The sequence below is a fragment of the Lemur catta genome, chromosome 15 (assembly GCF_020740605.2).
Source record: "Lemur catta isolate mLemCat1 chromosome 15, mLemCat1.pri, whole genome shotgun sequence".
Taxonomy (NCBI): Eukaryota; Metazoa; Chordata; class Mammalia; order Primates; family Lemuridae; genus Lemur; species Lemur catta.
Genome location: NC_059142.1, coordinates 12,907,172 through 12,928,884, shown reverse-complemented (window position 1 = coordinate 12,928,884; position 21,713 = coordinate 12,907,172). Strand labels below are relative to the sequence as shown.

Sequence of the window (21,713 nt, the reverse complement as noted above, 5' to 3'; positions counted from 1 at the left end):
CTAATGTTCACTTTTCTTGTTCCAGGGTTCTATCCAGGAGGCACATTACATCTAGTCATGTCTCTTTAGTCTCCTCTTGACTGTAGTAGTCTCTCCAGCTCTCCCTGTTTTTGATGATCTTGATGTACTTTTGAGGAGTACTGGTCAAGCATTTTGTAGGATGCTGCACTACTGGAATTTGTCTGATGTTTCTCGAATGATAAGACTGGGGTTATGGGTTATTGGATGGAAGGCCACGGTGGCAGAATGCTATTATCATCACATTGTACCAGGCGTACATATTATCAATGTGACTTATGATTGGTGATGTTGACCTTCATCACCTGGCTGAGATAGAGTTTGTCAGGTTTCTCCACTGTAAAATTACACTTTTTTCCCCATTTCCATGTACTCTTTGGAAGAAAGTCAATATGTGCAACCCATACCTAAGGAGCAAAAAGTTATGTTCTCCTTCTTTGAGGGCAGAGTATCCACATAAATTATTTGGAATTCTGCAAAGGAGATTTTTCTCTTCTTCCCCATTTGCTGATTTATTCACCTATTTATTACATGGACTCATGGATATTTATTTATTTATGTATTTATTTTTGAGACAAGATCTTGCTCTGTTACCCAGCCTGGAGTGCAGTGGCATCATCATAGCTCACCACATCCTTAAACTCCTAGGCTCAATCAATCCTCTACTTCAGCCTCCTGAGTAGCTAGGACTACAGGTGCATGCCACCACATCCAGCTAATTTAAAAAAATTTTTTGTAAAGATGGGGTCTTGCTATGTTGCCCAGGCCAGTCTCAGACTCCTAGCCTCAAGTGATCCTCCTGCCTTTTTTTTTCTTTTTATCTTTTCATTCCTTATCCCTCCTGATAAGATCCTCCTGCCTTGATCTCCCAAAGTGCTGGGATTACAGGTGTTAGCCACCACATGCTGCTGATATTTACTTTATACTTTAGATTATAATACAGTATTACTTAACTTAATCTTTTTGCCCAAATGGTTCTAGCTTTGGAAATTGGGAGCTCTTTCAGAGTTCTTTCCATTGACTCCTGTGATTTGTTGACAAACCCTCATCAATGTGATCTTTTGACATACCCCCATCAAGATGGGTTTTTTTGTTTTGCTTTGTTTGTTGTTTGTTTTGGTTTCATTTTCTTGAATATGTCCTTACTTTCTGGCAATTCAAGATGCTCCAGTCTCACTTTGTATATTTCCTTTCCCAGTCCTATAATAAGCCATTTCTCCAAGGATCTCTGGTTCCTTCAGTGGAAAATGGTTTTAGATATCAAGATACAGGTGCTAGGTGTATTCATTGCTACCAGAGTGTTATTTCTTTTAGGCTCTCTCAAAGGACAGAGCAAAGAAATACATGTGTGTATACTAACCTGTGTATATGCACATAGCTATAAATATTTCTACTATAAACACGTATATCTATCTTAAGCTAAACATAAGTTCATACTGATGTCTCCAACTCTAATCCATTGGCACATGAATAGTTCTAGACTCTTCCCCTTGATATTCTGTAAATTCCGACTTCAAGAGTGAGAAACCTGGTTCCCACCATTAGGCAGCTGTTTACTTAATTGTTCAATTCCAGTATACATGTATAGTGGTACCATAATTGTTAACCCATATCCGTGTGAGAAATTACTTTATCAACTAGAAGTCAGTCTTACATACTTTCCTTTTTGTATTTTGTCTTACAGACGCCACTCATTTCCAAAGTTACTTTGGTCAGCACCTTCTTCCCCCACCACCTTCAGTGGGGTTGTTTCATTTATTTATAATACAGGTAGTTTCTCTCATCATAGTCCAAATTCCTTCCTGGGATTCCCTGACCTCCTAAATGATTTTTTAAAATTTTACATACAATAATTTGTGCTGTAAAGCTCTATGGGTTTTGACAAATGCATAATGTCACATATCCTCTATTACAGTATCATACACAATAGTTTTACTTTCCTAAAATTCCCCTGTCTTTCACCTATTCATCTTTTGCCCACTCCTCCCAAACCCCTGGCGAACTGATCATTTCATTATCTCTTTAAGTTTTTCTTTTTCGAGAATGTGTGATAGTTGGAGTCATAGCTTTTTCAGACTGGCTTCTTTCACTTAGCAACATTCATTTAAGGTTACTCCATGTCCTCTCATGGCTTGATAACTCATTTCCTTTTATCACTGAATAATATTTCATTTCAAAGGTGTACCACAGTTTGTTTATCCACTCTGCCTGAGTCTTAAAAATTGGTTTGTCTTTTTATTTATTTATAGGAGCTCTTTATATATTATAGATAGTAATCCTTTGTCTATGTGTTGTAAGTATTTTCTCCTAGCCTCTTGCCTATGTTTTAACTTTGTAATGTCTATATCTATATGAAAGTTTTTGGTTTTTAATGTGTACAAAGTCAGGCCGGGCGTGGTGGCTCACGCCTGTAATCCTAGCACTCTGGGAGGCCAAGGCGGGTGGATTGTTTGAGCTCAGACCAGCCTGAGCAAGAGCGAGACCCTGTCTCTACTAAAAATAGAAAGAAATTATATGGACAGCTAAAAATATATATAGAAAAAATTAGCCAGGCATGGTGGCACGTGCCTGTAGTCCCAGCTACTCAGGAGGCTGAGGCAGTAGGATTGCTTGAGCCCAAGAGTTTGAAGCTGCTGTGAGCTAAGCTGATGCCACGGCACTCTAGCCTGGGCAACAGAGTGAGACTCTGTCTCAAAAAAAAATAATATATGTACAAAGTCAAATTGGTAAATATTTTCCCTATGGTTTCTACTTTTTATAAATTTATGTTGTATCCTGTCATTTAACTAAAGGATGAGTAGGAGTTAGCCAGATGAAGGCAGCGAAAAGCATGCCACGTGGAGAGACCAGAATGACAAGTCCACAGAGATGAGGAGGTGCAGGGTCTTTTTCCTAGGCTGCCTTCTATCCAAATGGCCTCATTTCTGCCCTGGGGCCACATGACTCTCCACGCTGGGCTCTGAGGCCCCTGCTGTGTAACTGCCAGGTGGAGGAACAGAAGGAAACTGACTAATGTAAGCCTCAGATCTGCCCTTACTAGACAGGTTACCTTGGCCAAGCCACCGAGCCCCAAGAATGTTTTTATTTCATGTATTCATTCATTCATGTATCCATTCAATATTTAAAGAGTGATTACTACTTACCAGGTACTGTTTTAGGTATTGGAGATGCCATGATGAAAGAGAGAAGGCTCTTGCTCTCATGGAACATACTATCTAGTGGAAAAGATGTAATATATAAGCAAATAAATACATAAAAGGACAATTTACATAGTGATAACTACTACTTTTTTGTGCTTTTGTAACTTCATATGACTATCAGAGGTTAGTCCTCATCCACATTGACTGTAGATTTTTGAAAGTGGTAACAGGTACACAGGTAACCAAAAGCATAGAGCTTGTTTGGTGAATCTTCATCCTCTTTACATTTTCTGGGCAACCACACACGGATATGGTATGGGACATTCCTTATGCCTTTGGCCCAGACAGCTTTGTTGAACCTGGTATCAGTGCACACATCTGGAGTCCCCATCTCCTTCATGGCAAATTTCTGGATCTCTTTGAGCACTGGAGGGACAGCTTCTTGAAGCCCACTCCGTGGATGCACTTGTGAATGTTGGTGGTGTAGTCTCAGGTTACCACCTCGTTGATGGCAGAACATTCCTTCTTCTCACCACCCTTCTTGGTGGGAGCCATTCTGCCAGGCCCAAGTTGGAAAAAAAGATAACTTACCATTTTTTTTCTGTCCATTTTGGAGTGTCCTATCATTTTTTAAAAAACAGAATTAGCTAATAGAGTGGGAATGTGTGGCATGGTGGGGGCATGGTGAGAATGACACTTAGGTGGGGTGGTTGGGGACAGCTTCTCTGAAGAGGTGATATTTGAACTAAGGATGGGAGGATAAGGAGCCAGCCACGTGGAAAGCAAGGGAACAGGGTTCCAGGTGGAGGAACCAGCAAGTGCGAAGCCCCTGAAAAGGAGAAAACCTCAGCATGGTGCAGGACCCGACAAAGGACTAGCGTGCTGGAGTTTTATAAAGGAGCAGGGGAGCTATGGAACATGGGGTTGGAGAGGTTGGGTCATGTTCTAGGGTGGCCTTTCATGCCAGTTTAGACGTATTATCTGAACTCTGCCCGGTTTAAAATTTGTTTGGCCCCTTCAGCTTTCAAAAGAGTTTGGGTTTGGACAATAAATACAGTTGCTCTACTTGAGGGTCACAGAAAGGGATTTGAATTTTTCTCAATGCAGTGAGAGGCCATTAGGCCAGGAAATCAAGGAGCCCATATTCAGTGCTTCCTGCAGTCTACGTCAGAGCTTTCTCCACCTCTGAAATAAGAGATTACAGCTACTGTGGGCCTTGGTTCTGTTTCCGGAGAGCCACAAAATGACCTACTATCGTGTGATTTTGTATTAAATCCAAATAGGTTGACATACATCAAATATGGCTAATATATATTAATGTCATGCAGATTGGCACTGGTGTCCTGGTGTGTAGATCCAGTTCACCTTAGGTAGGGCGGGGCGCACAAGGTATCTTGATGGGAGAGGGGGAGGCCCCCCTGCAGATGGGGAACAGGGGACACCGCAACAAACAGGATCTTTGCTTTCACAGTATTGTGAGGTATCGCAGCTTAAATGGGCTCAGCTAAACAGATTTTCTGATTGTATAATCCAGTTATCATTAAACCAACCCTCAAAAACTGGATGTGTGTTTTACAAAGATATGCAGATTGAAGATAAACTAATAAAGCCAGGACAGGCCCCAAACAAGGAAATGGCAGGCTTGATGCTTCTCCTGTTCCCAGTAGAAGTCCTTTGTTACCCATGTCGTAAGGCAAAAGCAATGATCTAATCAGATCTGACAAAAATCTGGCAAATGAGCAGGAGGGAGTAAGAGAAATTATTAAAAACAATGTTTTAAATACATATTTACACCCACTATTATTAACAATGCTTCTCATTCTGAGTGTGCAGTCTGCTTTGAGAAAAGTAATAATGGTAGTATGAGTAATTATAAACAAATAATTGGAATCATTGGTAGTATGTGCTCAAAAACGTTTTGTTGTTGAAAAAAGTCAGGAGAACATTCCAGTGACTGCAAATTTCTAAATGAATCCAAGCATATTCTTAACTCCCTAGCACAATGTCTTACCCATAGTAGGTGCTCAGTGAATATCTGTTCAGTGAATTAGTGAATGAATGAAGGCTTTCAAGATCAGGAGCCTGACAACCTGCCCACCCTTGCCTCACCTTGTCCCCAACCCCACCTCACCCTAAGTGCCCAATAACAAGACTACTTAGAGCTCCTGAACGTATCTCCCACCCATCTGTCCCAGCCCAGCATGCCTTACTCCTACGATCCCTTTGGGACTTGAATCTGAATGGGATCTCTTCTAGCAAACCTTCTCTGACCAAACCTCCCCCAGATCTGGGCTGCAGACCTTCTTAGAGTCCTTTTATAGCAGTTGTAATTTTTAGATTTGTTTTTTAGTCTCTACTCTGTGAAGGCAGAATGTAGATGTGCAGCCAGGACTTCCATGAATATTTGCTGCATGAATGAATAAATGGATGAAAGAATGAAGCACTTGGTTTGGGCAGTGTATTCAAGCATCAATCAAAGGCTCATTATGGATTCCCCATTGGGTCCAATGAACCTTATAGGAAACCATCACTTAGGGATGTTGCTCTGCAAGGCTCTTAACTTTGCCTCTGGCCTTGGGTTTGGCCTCCATCTTTCTCTGGGCTAAGCTGTCTCCTACCACATACCTCCTTCTCTCCCCTCCCCTCTCCTCCCTTCTCCTCTCCTCTTCCCCATAGCAAGTTTGTACCCTGAAGCTGCTCCAGGCAGCCAGGATCTGGATCTGCAGTTTGGTGAAGGCACAAGTACTGGTCTCTTGCCCTGACTGCACACAGGAAGCCAGCCAGCCAGCCAGCAGCCAGCCAGTCAGCCACAGCTATATTTAGATTTCTGTCACCCGATGGGGTCATCCATTAATCAGGGCACAGTAGCAGCTGCTGCATTTCGGGAGTAAACTGAGGTGGGACCAGGGGTAGTGAGGCAGTGGGTGGGAAAGCCAGGCATTGACTCCAGGCTCATGTGAGCAAGTCACAGGGTGGGCTGAAAATGCAGGGCTTACATTACACCCAGAGAGAAAGAGGGCAGGCAGAAGGAAGAACATGACTTTAGAGAGAAACCAGTTCCTGGCTGGGACTGGGTAAAGGCAGCACCCCTGAGATCAGCAGGAAGAGTCCTTGGCCCCCTGGGGCCCCTTGCTGCCCTGGAGGCCAGGCAGGTGCAGGGGCAGGATCTAGGGCCTCTTCTTGCTGAGTGAGCCAGGGCTGAGAGAGTGGTTCTTTGACAGGCAGTAACACTCAGCAGTGCAGTCAGCAGAAAGAGCTGCTCACAAGGTAGAAACCAGAAAGAAGCAGACATGGCAGGATATTTTTTTCAAGGCCCCAACAGCCTTTCTTGCCCTAGATTTGGTTTATCAAATGACTGCCCTTGGAGCTGGGGGATGGGCCCTAAATGATCAGAAATCCAGTTGTATCTTTCTCCTTTCATCTCTAGAATGCATCCCCACTCCTCTGTGGACCATCGCAAGGATCTCCTGACCACAACACCTTGCCTTGCCCTCCAGTCTATTTCAGATTCTGTTGACAGCATTGGCTTCCCATGACCAAATCCTGTCTGAAACACCTGGGCACTTCCCATCACCCCGGGATCATCTGCCCCTCTGGGTCTGGCTTGCAAGTCCCCCATGTTCTGACACCCAGCCTCCTTCCCACCCTAGTTATTGAGTTATTATTGTGTGAACTAAAAATACAACTCTAAGCCCTCTGCTAACCGAATGGACCCCTCTTGGCCAAGGGGGTCCCAGAAACACCTGAAAACTGAGTTCCCAGCCATGCCTGGATGGCAGAGAGAAAGCAGAATTATGTGCACATGACTTCTCTTCATAAATATTCATGATGCCTCCTATAACTTGTTAAATATGTATATTTAGCCACCTTGCTCAGTATAAAATCCTGTTGTCCTTGTCTCTTCTTTGAAGCAGGTGTGCCTGGCTTCTGGCCGTGGCTCAGCCTCCCGACCTGTTGGAATGTCCCCCATCAGGTGGCTACCTTTGACGAGAAATAAAGCTCTCCTTTTATCAAACTATATACCTCATTAATTAAATTTTGTTCTAGTTAGCAATTGACATAAAATATTTGACAATATTTGACAATTTGAAAAGTTTTGGCATATGTATACCATAGAATCATCACCACAATCACAATAATGAACATATCCTTCACCCCAAAAGTTTCCTATTTCCCCTTTGTAAAATCCCACCTTCCCACTTCCCTTATTATCGTGCCCACTCCCTACAGTAACCACTGATCCGCTTTCTGTCACTACAGATGAGTTTTAGTTTTGGATTTTTATATATATTAATAAATGGAATCATACAGTACATACTGTTTTTATCTGGCTTCTTTCACTCAAGCATAATTATTCTGAGATTCATCTTCTGCTGGGTGTGTTAGGAGTTCATATCTTTTCATTGCTGAGTAGTATTCCATTGTATGAATACACTGCAATCTGTTTATCCATTTATTTGTTGAGGAACATTTAGAATGTCTCCAGTCTTTTACCCTTTCAAATAAGGCCGCTATGAACATTGGTGTACATGTGTCCTCATGGATATATATTTTCATTCCTTTTGGGCAAATAGGAGAGCAATGGCTGGTCAAACAGTAAGTGCATGTCTAACTTATTAAAAAATTACCAAACCTTTTTTCCGAGTGGTTTCTTCATTTCACACTGCCACCAGCAGTGTGTGACAGTTCCTGTGCCTCCACATCCTTACCCAGGGGTGAATGGTTAGTCTGTCTCATCTTAACCATTCTAATAGATGTGCAGTTATCTCATGGAGCTGTTAGTTTGCATTTCCCTAATATCTAATAATGTTGAATATTTTTTCATGTGCTTATTTGTCATTTGTATATCTACTTTGGTGCAGTGTCTATTCAAATATTTTCCTCATTTTTTAAATTGGATTGTTTGTTACCTTATCATTATGGTTTGAAAGTCCTGTGTATATTCTGTACACAAGTCTTTATCAGATGTGTGATTTGCAAATACTGTCTCCCAGTCTATGGCTTCTCTTTTCATTCTCTTAACAGTGTCTTTTGAAGAGAAGTTTCTAATTTTAATGAAGCCAAATTTATTTTTTTCTTTTATGAATAATGCTTTTGATGTAGTATCTAAGAAATCTTTGCTAAACCTAAGGTCATAAAGGTTTTCTCCTATATTTTCTTCTAGAAGTTTCACAGTTTTAAGTTTTACAATTTAGCATTTAGTTTTATGGCCCATTTTGAGTTTTTTTATTTGTTTGTTTCTTGATGTATGTCCTATGGTTTCAGCACTATTTGTTGAAAAGACTATTCTTTCTTTCTCACTGAATTGCCTTTGTACTGTTGTTGAAAATCAATTGGCCATACGTGTGCAGATCTGTTTCTGGACTTTCTATTCTGTTCCATTGACCTATTGAAATAATTGAAATCTTTAAATTCTTTCCCTAGTGAATTGCTTTTGCACGTTTGTTGAAAATCAATTGACCATTTATGTGCAGTTCTCTCTCCTGACTCCGTTCTGTTCCATTGATCTATTCTTGTATTGTCTGCACCAATAACGTATTGCTTTTATTACTGTAGCTTTATAATAAGTCTTGAATCAAGAAGCATCAAGTCCTCTAACTTGTTCTCTTCCATGTTATTTTGGCCATTCTAGCTCCTTTGCATCTCCATATAAATTTTAGAATCAACTAATTCCTATGAAACAAGCCCACCAGGAATTTGATTGGAACTATGCTGATTTTGTAGATAAACTTGAGAAGAATCAACATCTTACCAATATTGAGTCTTCTGATCCGAGAACATACTATAGCTCTCCATTTATTTAGGTTTTCTTTAATTTTCCTCAGCAATGTTTTACAGTTTTCAATGTACAGGTCTCGCACATCTTTTGTCAGATGTCAGGAGAGCCCTAAGTGTTTAATAATTTTTTATAGTACTGTAAATGGTGTTTTAAAAAAATTTTTTCAATATCTGATAGATCATCACTTATATACAGAAATACAATTTAGTTTTGTATTGTATCCTGCAACATCGTTAAACTCACTGATTAGTTCCAGTGTCTTTTTTGTACTCTCTAGAATTTTCCACATAGATGATCATTATCTTCTGTGAACATAGTTTTACTTTTTCTTTTCAATCTGGATTCCTTTGCTTTCTTTCCCTTACTTTATTGTGCTGTTTAGAACTTCCAGAACAATGTTGAACACAGTGGTGAAAGCAAACGTACCTGCCTTGACCCCAACCAGAGGGATAAAGTACTTCAGCGTTAAGTCTGATGTTAGCTGTAGGTTTTTCATAGATGCCCTTTTTCAAGCTAGGAAAGAGATTTTTAACATAATAAAAATATTTTACATTTATCTGTATAATCACCATTTCAAGTCTCTTCGTTAGTTTGTATAGATCCAGATTTCATCTGATACCATTTTTCTTCTAGCTGAAGGACCTTCTTTAACATTTCTTGGAGTTCAGGTCAGCTAATATGTTTTCTGACTGAAAATGTCTTAGTTTTCCTATTTTCTTGCAAGACATTTTCATTGGGCATATAGAATTCTAGACTGATAGATAGTTCTTTTTTCTTTTAGTACTTTTTTCCCTGTCAATAGATTTAGGGGTACAAGTTGTTTTGGTTACATGGATGAATTGTATAGTGGTGAAGTCTGGCCTTTTAGTGTATTGTACATTGTACCAAATAGGTAATTTTCCACCCCTCACTCTCCTCCCACCTCCTTTCAGTACTTTAAAATGCTTCTCAGCCTGGAGGCCGAGGCAGGTGGATCATTTGAGCTCAAGAGTTCGAGACCAGCCTGAGCAAGATTAAGACCCTCGTCTCTACTAAAACCAGAAAGAAATTAGCTGGACAACTAAAACATATGAAAAAAAAAATTAGCTAGGCATGGTGGCACATGTCTGTAGTCCCAGCTACTCGGGAGGCTGAGGCAGAAGGATTGCTTGAGCCCAGGAGTTTGAGGTTGCTGTGGGCTAGGCTGATGCCACGGCACTCTAGCCCGGGGAACAGAGTGAGACTCTGTCTCAAAAAAAAAAAAAAAAAAAAAAAAAAGTTTCTCTACTATCTTCTGGATCACATTGATTCCAACAAGAAGATTTCTGTCATTTTTATATTTGGTTTTTCTCTGGCTCCCTTTAGATTTTCTTTTTATTGCTGGTTTTAAGTGGCCTGATTAAGATGTGCTTTGTAGAGAGAATTTCTGGTCAGGATCTCCTTTCCCTGTCTGGGCTCTCAGCTCCCCAGGCAGTATCTGCTTTCCTCTGCTCTTGCCCTCAACCGAGAGACCTGAGGATGGGTTGGGTTCTGCTGGACTCCTTTGTAGGCCCAAGGTCTTCTTGTCTGGTTTAACCATTAGCCAATGAGGGGGTGTTGGTCGCCATCTGGTGGTAGAAGTGAGAATGTTCCCACATTTTTGGCAATTTATAATTTCCATTGAATCCCAGAAGAGGCTGGATGGAGGTAGATGCCGGGTTTAGCGGCACCAGCCAGGCTGTTAACTTTTTGAGAATCGCTTCAGCTCCACTCAGCATTGGGAGTGTCCTGGCAGAGACTCATGCCTGTGTTCACAGGGATTCCAGGATGCCCCACCCAGCAGGACAGAGTCCCCAGATTTCTCCTTCAGGGAATCCCTGGGGCTCCTCTGGGATAACCCTGTCCTTTCTGGCTCCAGTTCTGGAATACAGATCTCTCCCTGGCATGGGGAACATCAAAGGCTCTCAGAGGCTCAGCCTTAGTCAGGCTGCCTCAGTGGCCCAAATGCCTCTCCTCTGTGTCTTTGCCTTCATCTCAAAAACCGGTGAGCCCCCTTCCCACGAAGGCTCATGTGTCTAAGCAACACATGTGGTTGGGATCTAGCCTTGCTTTGTGGCTTCCCCCTTCAGCTGCGTCTAAAGCAAGCCCATAGATCTCTCACATCAAAGAGTTTCTCTGCAAGATTCAGGAGGAAACCCAGGTTACCGGTAACAATTTAACAGTTGAAGCTCTAGTATCTCCCAGAAATATGAGGGCCCTTTTTTTGGTCTACAAACAGCTCCCAATGCCTGTCCTCTCTCAGAAATTCTATTGACCTGCTCTTCTTTCTAATTCCTTAATCTCAGCTCTCCCATCTCTTATGTAGAAAAACATTTGTGTTCCATGAGAAAGGTACGCATTGTCGAAACTAGAGGACGTCCCTCTGGGTTATCTGATCCCAACTCTCTATAGAGTATAGATAACTGACAGCAATGCAAAAATAATTCTTATTTATAGATATGGATATTCTATCCTTTCCTGTAGAAATTGAATTGATTTTCTTCCCCACCCAACCCCCTTTGTGAAAAAACCAGTTTTGCTTACAATAGCATACTCATTCTAATAATCCTCATCTATAAATGTTGTCTTTTATTGAAAATGATCTTTTAACACTAAACTAGGTAGGCCCCTGCACCTAGAGAAGTCCAACTCTCCAGCATTTAGACCCAACAGAACCCCTCATCAGCGTGGAACAACAGGGACCACCTGGCTCCCCTTCATTCGTCCTCTGGCCTGCGGAAGAGATGCCCACCTCTGTGCTCTGGTCCTGCAGGGAGCAGCACCTGTGGTTGGGGAACATGGCAGGAAGGACAAGCTGTGATTTTGGAGGGAGGCTTGCTATAAAAGTGTTGTTTTGTTTTCCTCAATAATAATTCAAAGATAGTTTGGAGGCCTAACCGTGCATACATTTGCTAGTAGGTAAAATAGTTGGGTTTTTTTTTTTCCCCCAAGACTAGTCAAGTACAGTAGTGAGAAGGAGGGAGAGAGTAGAGCAAGGAGTTCAATCTATAACTGACTGTGAACAATCAATTGAGATAACTCACGACCTTCCCACCAGCTGGCTTTTGAAGGTTTTGAAAATGTTTTAGCCTTTTTCAAGAAAGAATTGCTACCTGGGTGGAGGAGGGAGGGGTTGATGAGGAGCCATTTTTTAATGGGTACAGACTTTTCATTTGGGAAGATGAAAAAGTTCTGGAGATGGATGATGGTGACTGTTGCACAACAATGTTAAGATAAGGAACTACAGACCCCCCTTGATAAACAGTCATAAGACCTGAACCAAGGTCTCTGATAAAATAGGAGGCAGTGGAGAAGCTGGCCAAAACCAGCTAAAACCAAGTTGGCCACAAAAAAATGACCTCAGGTTATCCCTACTGGTCATTATACCCTGCTTATAATGTATGAGCATGCTAAGGGAAACTCCCATCAGTGCCATGACAGCTTACAAATGCCGTGACAACTCCAGGAAGTTACCCTATATGGTTTAAAAAGAGGAAGAACCCTTGGTTCTGGGAACTCTCCACCCTTTTCCCAGAAATCTTATGAATAATCCTCCCTCCACTTAAAATTAAATAGACGGGGGCTCTAGGAGGTCCAGGGCCACCTTAGCTCTCTGTATCTCCAGTGGCCAAGCAAAAAATAAAATTAATTATTAAATAAAAAAGAAATTTAAAAAATTCAATAGACAGTATATTAGACCTCGGAAACTCACAGAGTACTACTCTCTGTTCTGAGAAATAGCTGCTGCCCTGTCTATAGGATAGCCTCCTTTTTTCTTTTCTTACTTCAATAAGCCTGCTTTTGTCTTACTCTGTTGGCTTGCTCTTGAATTCTTTCCTGCACAAAGCCAAGAACCCACTTGGCCTTCCAGCTGGACCTTAGTTTTGAGGTCTACTTTCTTGTATCATCTTTCCTGGAACCCAGTGTGGGGTGAAGAGAGATCCTCATTCAGACTCCAAATTAAGACTATGGCACCATTTGGACCTGATGGATGGGTGAGTCTCCCTTTATCAAATCTGGTTGTTATGCTCTGGATGACTAACATCTTGATATGCCCTCTTTTACTCATGGGTTTTGTGATCTTTTAATTTCTTTCATTCCCTGGTAACCGAATGCATGCTTATGCTTATTTCATTGTTGCATTTATAATCTTTGTTTTTGCCGTTTGGACAATTGCCTCTGTTTTATGACATCGATGTAATCTGGCAGCCAAGGAGAGTGGACTGTAATACACATGCATGAACAATGATGACGTCACTGTACTAGTCAGTGGGGTGCTAGATGCCATTGAGTGAGCATGTGTACTTTGTGCCTGTCACATTCAAAATTACTGAGAAAGTAGAGCAATGAATCTGCATCAAATTTGGCATTACGCTTGAACAATCCTCTGCAAAACTATTCGGATGATTCAGAAGGCTTTTAGGGACCATGCAATGAGTGCAGGGCAAATAAAAGTGTTGCACAAATACTTCAAAGATGGTTGAGGGAATCTGTTGAAAATGATCCATGTTCTGGAAGACCTGCAGCAAGCAGAACACTCGAGAATGTTGAACATGTACAGGTTACATGTTAAGAGATGCTGGGAGAACTGTGTGAGGTCCCAAGGTGTCTACTTTGAAGGGAACTGAGGCATCATTGTTCTATGTACAATGTTTCTTGTATCTTGCATCTTCTTCAACAAAATGTCTATTTTTCATATTACATGGCTGGCCACTTTCCAGACAGATCTCGTATACATGTATTGTTTTATATACTGTGTCTACATGGTACCAAATTGACTTATAAAGGCATGCTCATAAATTAAGCACGTAAGTCTAAATGTTTTTCAGGTTCAGATGAATTTAAGAAATTTTTGATAAACTAAGTTATTAAAAATACTATTAGTAAAATAAAAATAATGTCTTCAGATTGTCAGCATGCATTTTTGCCTGGGTTTACTAGTCATTTTTATGTTTTTAAGGTGTCAGGGCTTAATACAAAGGTAATAAAACTATAAACCAGCCCCAAACAAAGTGACCTATGTTTATGTAATTTTTGATAAATAAGACTAATTTAATATTATTGGTTTAATGAAAATAGCTAAATCTTCTGAGTTATTGGCAAAAATACCCATATGTTTAACTTTAAAGTTCTTACTTAGGTAAGAAAAATGTTTAACAAGAAAATAAAATGATAACTAAAATCTAAACAAACTGCTAAAATAAATAAGCTAGGTAAATATAAATGAAACAAATGCTTATGACAGACAATTTAAGATTTTTTACTTCCTAAGGTATTCATTAAGGCTGGAATTACTGAGGTTAAAAATTTCTGGTCAATATATGTGATTCTGTATACAAAGTGTGCCAAAAGTAAGATTTTTTTAAAAAATTTAAATTATAAGAAGGACATAAAATATGTTATTTATTAGGAAGGAAAAAATAATTTTGTCTAATTCAAAAGTTATTTAAAGGTTGATTCAAAATATAAAGTTAAAGATAACTCTAACAAGATAAAAAGGAATCAGTAAGTAAGAGATATAAAGAAAGTTATGGGTATAAAGATGTATTTTTTGATAAGGAAGGTTAATAAAAAAAGAAAAGAATTTAATATAATGAAAGGATCTTATATGGTAAATTTTTGTCCTAAAATAAAATGACCTGTTATTTAAAAAGGAGAAAATTTAAGACAAAACAAAAAATCCAAGCAAGTCATAAATGGTCTGTGTAAGTTGCAATAAGATTTATAAAAGAATTTTATATGTGATCAGGTTGACTATAATTTAAAAAAATTTTTTTTTTGTTAAAACAAGGTTCTCTTGCCTTGTTGATTTGCTCTTAATAAAATTACAAAAAAAATTGATTCTAATTCTATAATCTGCTTCTTTTGAAACGTCTCAGATTTATATCCCAGAAGTTCAACTTTTGCTATGGCTTGCTGCTTTTAGCTTTTTCTCCCCTAGAAAAGGCCCTTATGATAACTCTCTCCTTCAACCTTTTTCCTCAGCTCCTGTAACTTTGTCCCCTCAGTTTCCAAGTCTGTTGTTATGGCCTGATGCTAAAATGTTTTATCTTAAAGGTTTGGAAAAGCAATGTTTTCCTCCAGTATAACCTAATTCTATACTTGGCTTTTCTTGATATGTCTGAATTATTCAATGTATTCAAAAAAATTTTCATGCTGTTGCTAAGAATCATTTGCTCCCTTGCTCAAGGCACTAGTTTTTCTTATTCACATTCTTCTCCCATATACTGTGTACTCATGACGTTAGACACTCTTCTTGTGTCTAATTATTAACAATTCAAATACCCTTTTCATCAGGTTTGATTTCCAAATTGTCTAAATGAGTTTCCCATTAAAAAAAAAAAATCACACTACAAAAAGTTTTTCTTTACCTTTTGATAACTGGCCTGGAAAACAGAGATTTTGTGTTTTATCAAGGTAATTTCTATGTTGTCCTTGTTAGGTTTTTAATTGCTTAAAAATGCTGAACTTTAAAAAGTTGGGGTTTTTTCATGCATATAACTTTCTGCATTGCCTTTAAGGTCTTTTGATTTTTGCTTTTGCTTTAGTGAATTGCTGTTATTTTACATTAACAATTTAAATGTTTAGTTACATGTAAGCTTCCTTTTCCTGTCATTATCAGAACTAGACGTGACTTACAAGCTTTTTGTTTCAAACATGGTTAATTATTTAAAGAGACCACAGAGACCAGGTGCAGTGGCTCACGCCTGTAATCCTAGCACTCTGCGAGGCCGAGGCAGGAGGATCACTCAAGGTCAGGAGTTCAAGACCAGCCTGAGCAAGAGCAAGACCCCATCTCTACTAAAAAAATAGAAAGAAATTAACCGGACAACTAAAAATATATAGAAAAAATTAGCTGGGCATGGTGGCACATACCTGTAGTCCCAGCTATTCAGGAGGCTGAGGCAGTAGGATTGCTTGAGCCCAAGAGTTTGAGGTTGCTGTGAGCTAGGCTGATGCCACAGCACTCTAGCCCGGGCAACAGAGTGAGACTCTGTATTAAAAAAAATAAAATAAAATAAAATAAAATAAAGAGACCACAGAAAACATTCTGATATAAAAGTCTCTAAATCCTTAGGCTCAAGTGGTTATGTTTTATATAACAAGGTTCTCAATGCTTATAGGTAAGTTAATTCTGTAACCTTGCCTTTGATGTTTTGGTTTTTGCTCTTATGTTACCTAAAGGGTTTTAAAGAATTGATAATAACCAGGGTTCTCATTTCACAGAACATGACATTCAGAAATGGGCAATAGGATAAAACATAGACTAGATGTTTCACTTGCCATATAATCCAACAGGTGCAGGTCGAATAGAAAAAAAAAATGGTTTGTTAAAAACTCAAATCTGTGGACAGTTCCAAGGACAGCTCCTTAAGGTCCTAAACTAAGAATCTCCTGGGGGCTATGAGAGTTTTGCATGGATCACTCACTACCACACGTGGCATTGCCCCTGAGTTATTGGCAAGGCCTGTAAAACAGGCCCCACAAACTCTCAGAGTTGCTTCTGAGACGCTGAGCCATGCCCCTAAAGCAGATGGTCAAACCGTGCTCCTAAAAACACCAAGAAACTTGATGAGTAGTGATGGCTATGTAGACCTAAAACTAAGCTGAAAAGTGCCTCCAAAATGGATCAGATTTATGGCACTGGAGGGTGCCAGGAAGGCAGCCGAAGGTGAGGTGACTCCAACGGTGCTCGACAGAGGTCTCAAAGCCTTCTAATAACATCATGCGAAGACATCGATACCAGCTTCAGCCATCAAAGTGCAGGAGGCATGGACGAGCCCAGAAACTCATCAATTGGCTATTATGTCCACACCTGGGGAGGGAAGCCGTGTGTTTTGAGCCAGGCTCAAAGCCTGCAGCAGCTGCCCTAACAGGGCCTATGAAAAAAATACATCAGTGATGATATTACAGGGAATAGATTTGCCCTTGAGAGTAAACACCTGTGTTTTCACCCATTGGCTATTGCTCCTGCTATCCATGGCAAACAGCTGTGTCTTTTTAGATTGAGCTGCGAGAACAACAGCGGTCAACAGCCACTTTGACTGTTGAGTTTACAGGGATCTACTTTTTGTCCAGTGGGAACGGGATGCCATGGAATGTGCTGCCCTTAACATCACAGAAGTAGAGTGACTAGATAAGCTCTCTGGGGAGCAGCAACTCTACCCATGCGGGTGACATCAGGTCTACCATTCATCATGGGCAGCTACATCTCAGAATACCTCCCACCTGCCAACTGTCAATAAAACTAAACAACATGTCTTTACATTACTAAGACAACACATAAACATTACACCCAGCCAACACACACCTATTTGGGATAAATTAACACAGATAATGGCTAAGCATGGGATGTTATACTAAAAGGCCCCTCTATACATAAAAAGACACAATCATACTGCAAATCCCTCCCTACATTCCCAGCTAATGGGATGGCTACCTTCTTCAACATGTATCCACACTATTAGATATGGGCCTCTGACTAGACAGGGAAATAAAACTGCAGTACACCTTTGGGGACTGGGTGGCTGTGTGGCACGCACTTAAGGCCATACTTCCCCCACAATTAGACTGGGAGGTGTACCGTGGGGTGGCCTTTCCTGCAGGGAATTATACATAAATCTCTGCCCATGGTACACAGTAACATAAAGGCCTTAAGAGGTAGTTTCCCCAGGTCTTTGGGTTGGTGGAAATGGCCCCTAAGTATTCTAGTCCCTAGGGCAGGAGCATTAAATGCTTTCACCCAAGTTACTGCTCTGGCCCAATTCACAGCTAAAACACTAACCACACGCATACAAAAATGCTATATATCTCTTAATCTGAAAAACTACCCAAATGAGAAAAGTGGTTTTATGAAATAGAATGGCCCTAGGTAGGTATACAGCGTGGGTCCTGTGCCATAGTGAGACCACCTGTTGTACATATATTCCAGATAAAAAAATCCTCCCTCCACATAACGTAAAATTAAATAGAAGGTATAAAATAAGACTGTGGAAATTCACAAGGGGCTATTCTCTGTTACTCCAAGAGAGAGCCACTGCTCTGTCTGTGGGGCAGTCTCCCTCTTTCTCTTTTCTTACTTCAATGAACTTGCTTTTGCCCTACTCTGACAGCTTGCTTTCTGCCAGCAGTTACTTGGTTTCTACCCTTCCTAAGACCATTAATAGCCATCTTATTACTACTAATCTTTGGCCCTTACTTCTTTAACCTTCCTTGTAAAGTTTGTGTCTTCTAGATTACAATTCCACATAAAGATGATGCTGGCACAAGACTTCCAACCCTTCCCACCAGCCAATCCAGAACATAAAAATGTCCTGCCCTTGGGCTCCTTAGATCAGGCATCCAGAGATTTTTACTCCTCCCATGGTAGGCAAGGTCAACACCCTTGAAATCAGCCTAAAGAAGCTACAAAAGACACTTTGATCCTTTGACAACCCCTTAAGATTAAGGAATATACAATTTCTGAGGGGGGAATGAGATAGGGAATCTGCAGGCTCTGCTCAACAAAGAGTCATAAAACCCAAACCAAGGTCTCTGATAAAATAGGAGGCAGTGGAGAAGCCGGCCAAAACCAGCTGAAACCAAGATGGCCATAAAAAAATGACCTCAGGTTAGCCCCCCTGCTCGTTATACCCTGCTTATAGTGTATGAGCATACCAACAGAAACTCCCACCAGTGCCATGACAGTTTACAAATGCCATGGCAACTTCCAGAAGTTATCATATATGGTTTAGAAAGAGGAGGAACCCCCAGTTCTGGGAACTCCCCACCCCTTTCCCAGAAATATTATGCAGAATCCTCCCTCCACTTAACATAAAATTAAATAGAAGGTATGAAATAAGACTGAGGAAATTCACAAGGGGCTATTCTCTGTTACTCCGAGAGAGAGCCACTGCTCTGTCTGTGGGGCAGTCTCCCTCTTTCTCTTTTCTTACTTCCATGAACTTGCTTTTGCCCTTCTCTGTCTGACAGCTCGCTCTTGAGTTCTTTCCTGCAGGAAGCCAAGAACCCACTTGGCCTTCAGGCTGGACCCCAAAACGGGGGTCAATCAGTGTGAATGGATTTAATGCCACTCAACTGTACACTTTAAAATGATTAAAATAGTAAGTCTTATGGTACATATATTTTACCACAATTTTTTTTAAACAAAAGAAAAAGATTTGCAAATTTGAATACTTTTCTGGGTGGGTTCCTGTGGGGAAAGCTGAAATTAGACAAGATTTCACAGGTTCTCAGAGGCTGAAGCTTTTTTTGTGTGTGTGTGTGATTTTTAAAAATAAACCTTCTTCCTCCCACCCCACCCCCTCAACTCTCAACCAAACAACAAACAGCAACTGTGACTCTACCACTGATAAGGCTCCACGCACCAGCACGGAGCAGATAGAATGGATACTTGCTATGATTCTGAAAGGATTGTTTTGGTAGCAAATGAAAACAGCCTTCCTTGAACTGACTTAGACATAAACAAAGGGGTATTGGGAGGATGCTGGAGGTGTTGGAGGGTGTATTCGTTTCCTGTTTCTGCTGTAGCAAAGTATCACACACTTGGTATTCTCTTACAGATCTAGAGGTGCTCACGTCCAGCTGTCTGAAATGGGTTGGCAGCCAGTTCCTTCTGGAGGCTCTAGGGAAGAATTCGTTTCCTTGCCTGTTTTGGCTCCTGGAGGCCATGTGCATTCCTACGTAGCAGTGGGGAGCAGCAAGTAGGAACATGGCAGCTCTGAGTGAAACCATATGGTTGAAAAGGGGGACAGGAGCAGTGGGGGACACTTTCCAAAAAGAAAGGGCTGCTATTCACCAAAGAGGGAGTGAAGCCTGGGAAGACAGAATAACAGGTGTCGTCCTATCTAGCTGTGATAGAGGCGGACCAGGTACAATGTTCACACCAAGAGGGGAGTTAACCCTTGCCCCCAGAGGCAGGGGAGTAGGGAGGATAGAGAAAAGTCCACTTACATCCACCCAGCAACTATGGATGTGTAATAAGTTACTCCAAAACTTATTGACTTAAAATAACCATTGAGTTTGCTGATGATTTTGTGGGCCAGGAATTTAGGAATTTAGTCAGGCCATTCTCACTCAGCATCTTTCCAGCAGCTGCTCAGATGTCATCTGAAGGCCTGAAAGGGCTGGGTGTCCAAAATGGTTCCCTGGCATGGCTGGATGCCCATGCAGGCTGTTGCCTGCAGCTCAGCTGGGGCTGCCAGCCCAGGGCCCTGTGTGCCTCTCTAGCATGGCAGGGGCTCAGAATAGCTGGAGTTCTTATGTGGTGTCTTGCTTCCCCCAGAGCAGGCATTTCTCGAGGAGCAGGTAGATGTTGTGTAACATTTTCCGACCTAGGCTCAGGAGTTAAGCAGCCTCACTTTTGCTACATTCTGTGGGTTATAAGTGAGTCACTAAGTTCAGCCTAGCTCCAAGTAGAAGAGATATAGGTTCCTATGGCTCAGTGGGAGGAGTACAAAAGAATTTGTGGGCATGTTTTAAAACCGCTGCAAATGATGTCACGGGGAGGATTCCTGGAGGGGGGTTGATCAAGCTGTGTTAAATTGACAGGCTGCAACGACAACAGCAAAATTACATGCCATGAGATGTTCAACAACAACAAAAAAATTGCCAGGCCATAGAAATTTTCTAGGTATTACACAGGTAAATAGTAAGAATGATTGTTGATTTGGTTCCCAGTCAGATTTAAACGGTGATGGGGCCAGTAAACTTATATTTGGGAAGGAAGAAGAAGAGAGAAGATTCAAGGTCAAGAACGGAAATGACTACTGTCTTCACATCCCTGTCCCAGTTGGAGAATCCATTTCCTGGCCTTCACGGGCTCCTAGAGGCCACCTGCACTCCTTGGCTCAAACCTCCTTCTTCACAACTCTCCAGCTCTTGCTTCTGTCACCACGTCTCCTACTGAGGACTCTGACTCTCCTACAGCCCTCTCCGAAGGACCTTGTGATTACACTGGGTCCACCTGGAGAATCCAGGATAATCTCTCCATTTCAAAATCCTTAACACATGTGCGAAGTCCCTTTACCATCTAAGAGAACATCTTCATGGGTCTGGGGATTAGGGACCTTTTTGGAGAAGTGTGTGGGTAAGGAAAAGACTGATAGTGGCTCCCCATAGCTTCTCGTGGGAATCTCTACCACCAGGAGAGGGGAAAAGTGGGTAGGGACCCCTTTCGTACACAAGACATGGCTACCTCCTGCCCACCCGCCCCAAATCTCTACACATTCACCTTTTTACATCTGAGCTGGAAGGACCACACTTCAATGAGATGGGGGTAGGGAGGGGAAGAAGAGGACGGAAGAAAAAGAGGAACTCCTGCTCGTCTATTGTTGGGGGACAAACAAAGCAACCACGGTTGGCTTAGTGATGACTTCCAGTTCCAACTGAATGCTCTGGCCTCCCACACCTCTCTCAGAACTCTTCAAGGTTAGTTCTTGTTTTTGTGATTTACAAACATACTCAAACATCCTCAAACAATAAAAAGAAGACAATTTAAATCTCCAAAAGCCCCACCAACTCACCATTAACGTACTGATGTACAACTTTCCTGACATAGATTTAAGTATACAAGATTATAAATTGTTATGCATGCTGTTTTATAATCTGCCTCCCTCAATATTATGCTGTGATCACTTTTCTGTGGCAGCAAACGTAGGATTACATCTCCATTTTTATTGGTTTCATAGTATTGTATAGAATAACATATTTAACTAGTATATAACTGATGACTAAGTTGAATCTAATTTTTCACTATTATGAACAATACTGCCCTGAAC

General features: G+C 41.0%; 1 pseudogene; it reads right to left on the bottom strand.

Moving 5' to 3' along the window:
- Positions 1 to 3,316: 3,316 nt before the first annotated feature.
- Positions 3,317 to 3,713, bottom strand: LOC123621259 (annotated as a pseudogene).
- Between the last annotated feature and the right edge of the window lie 18,000 nt (positions 3,714 to 21,713).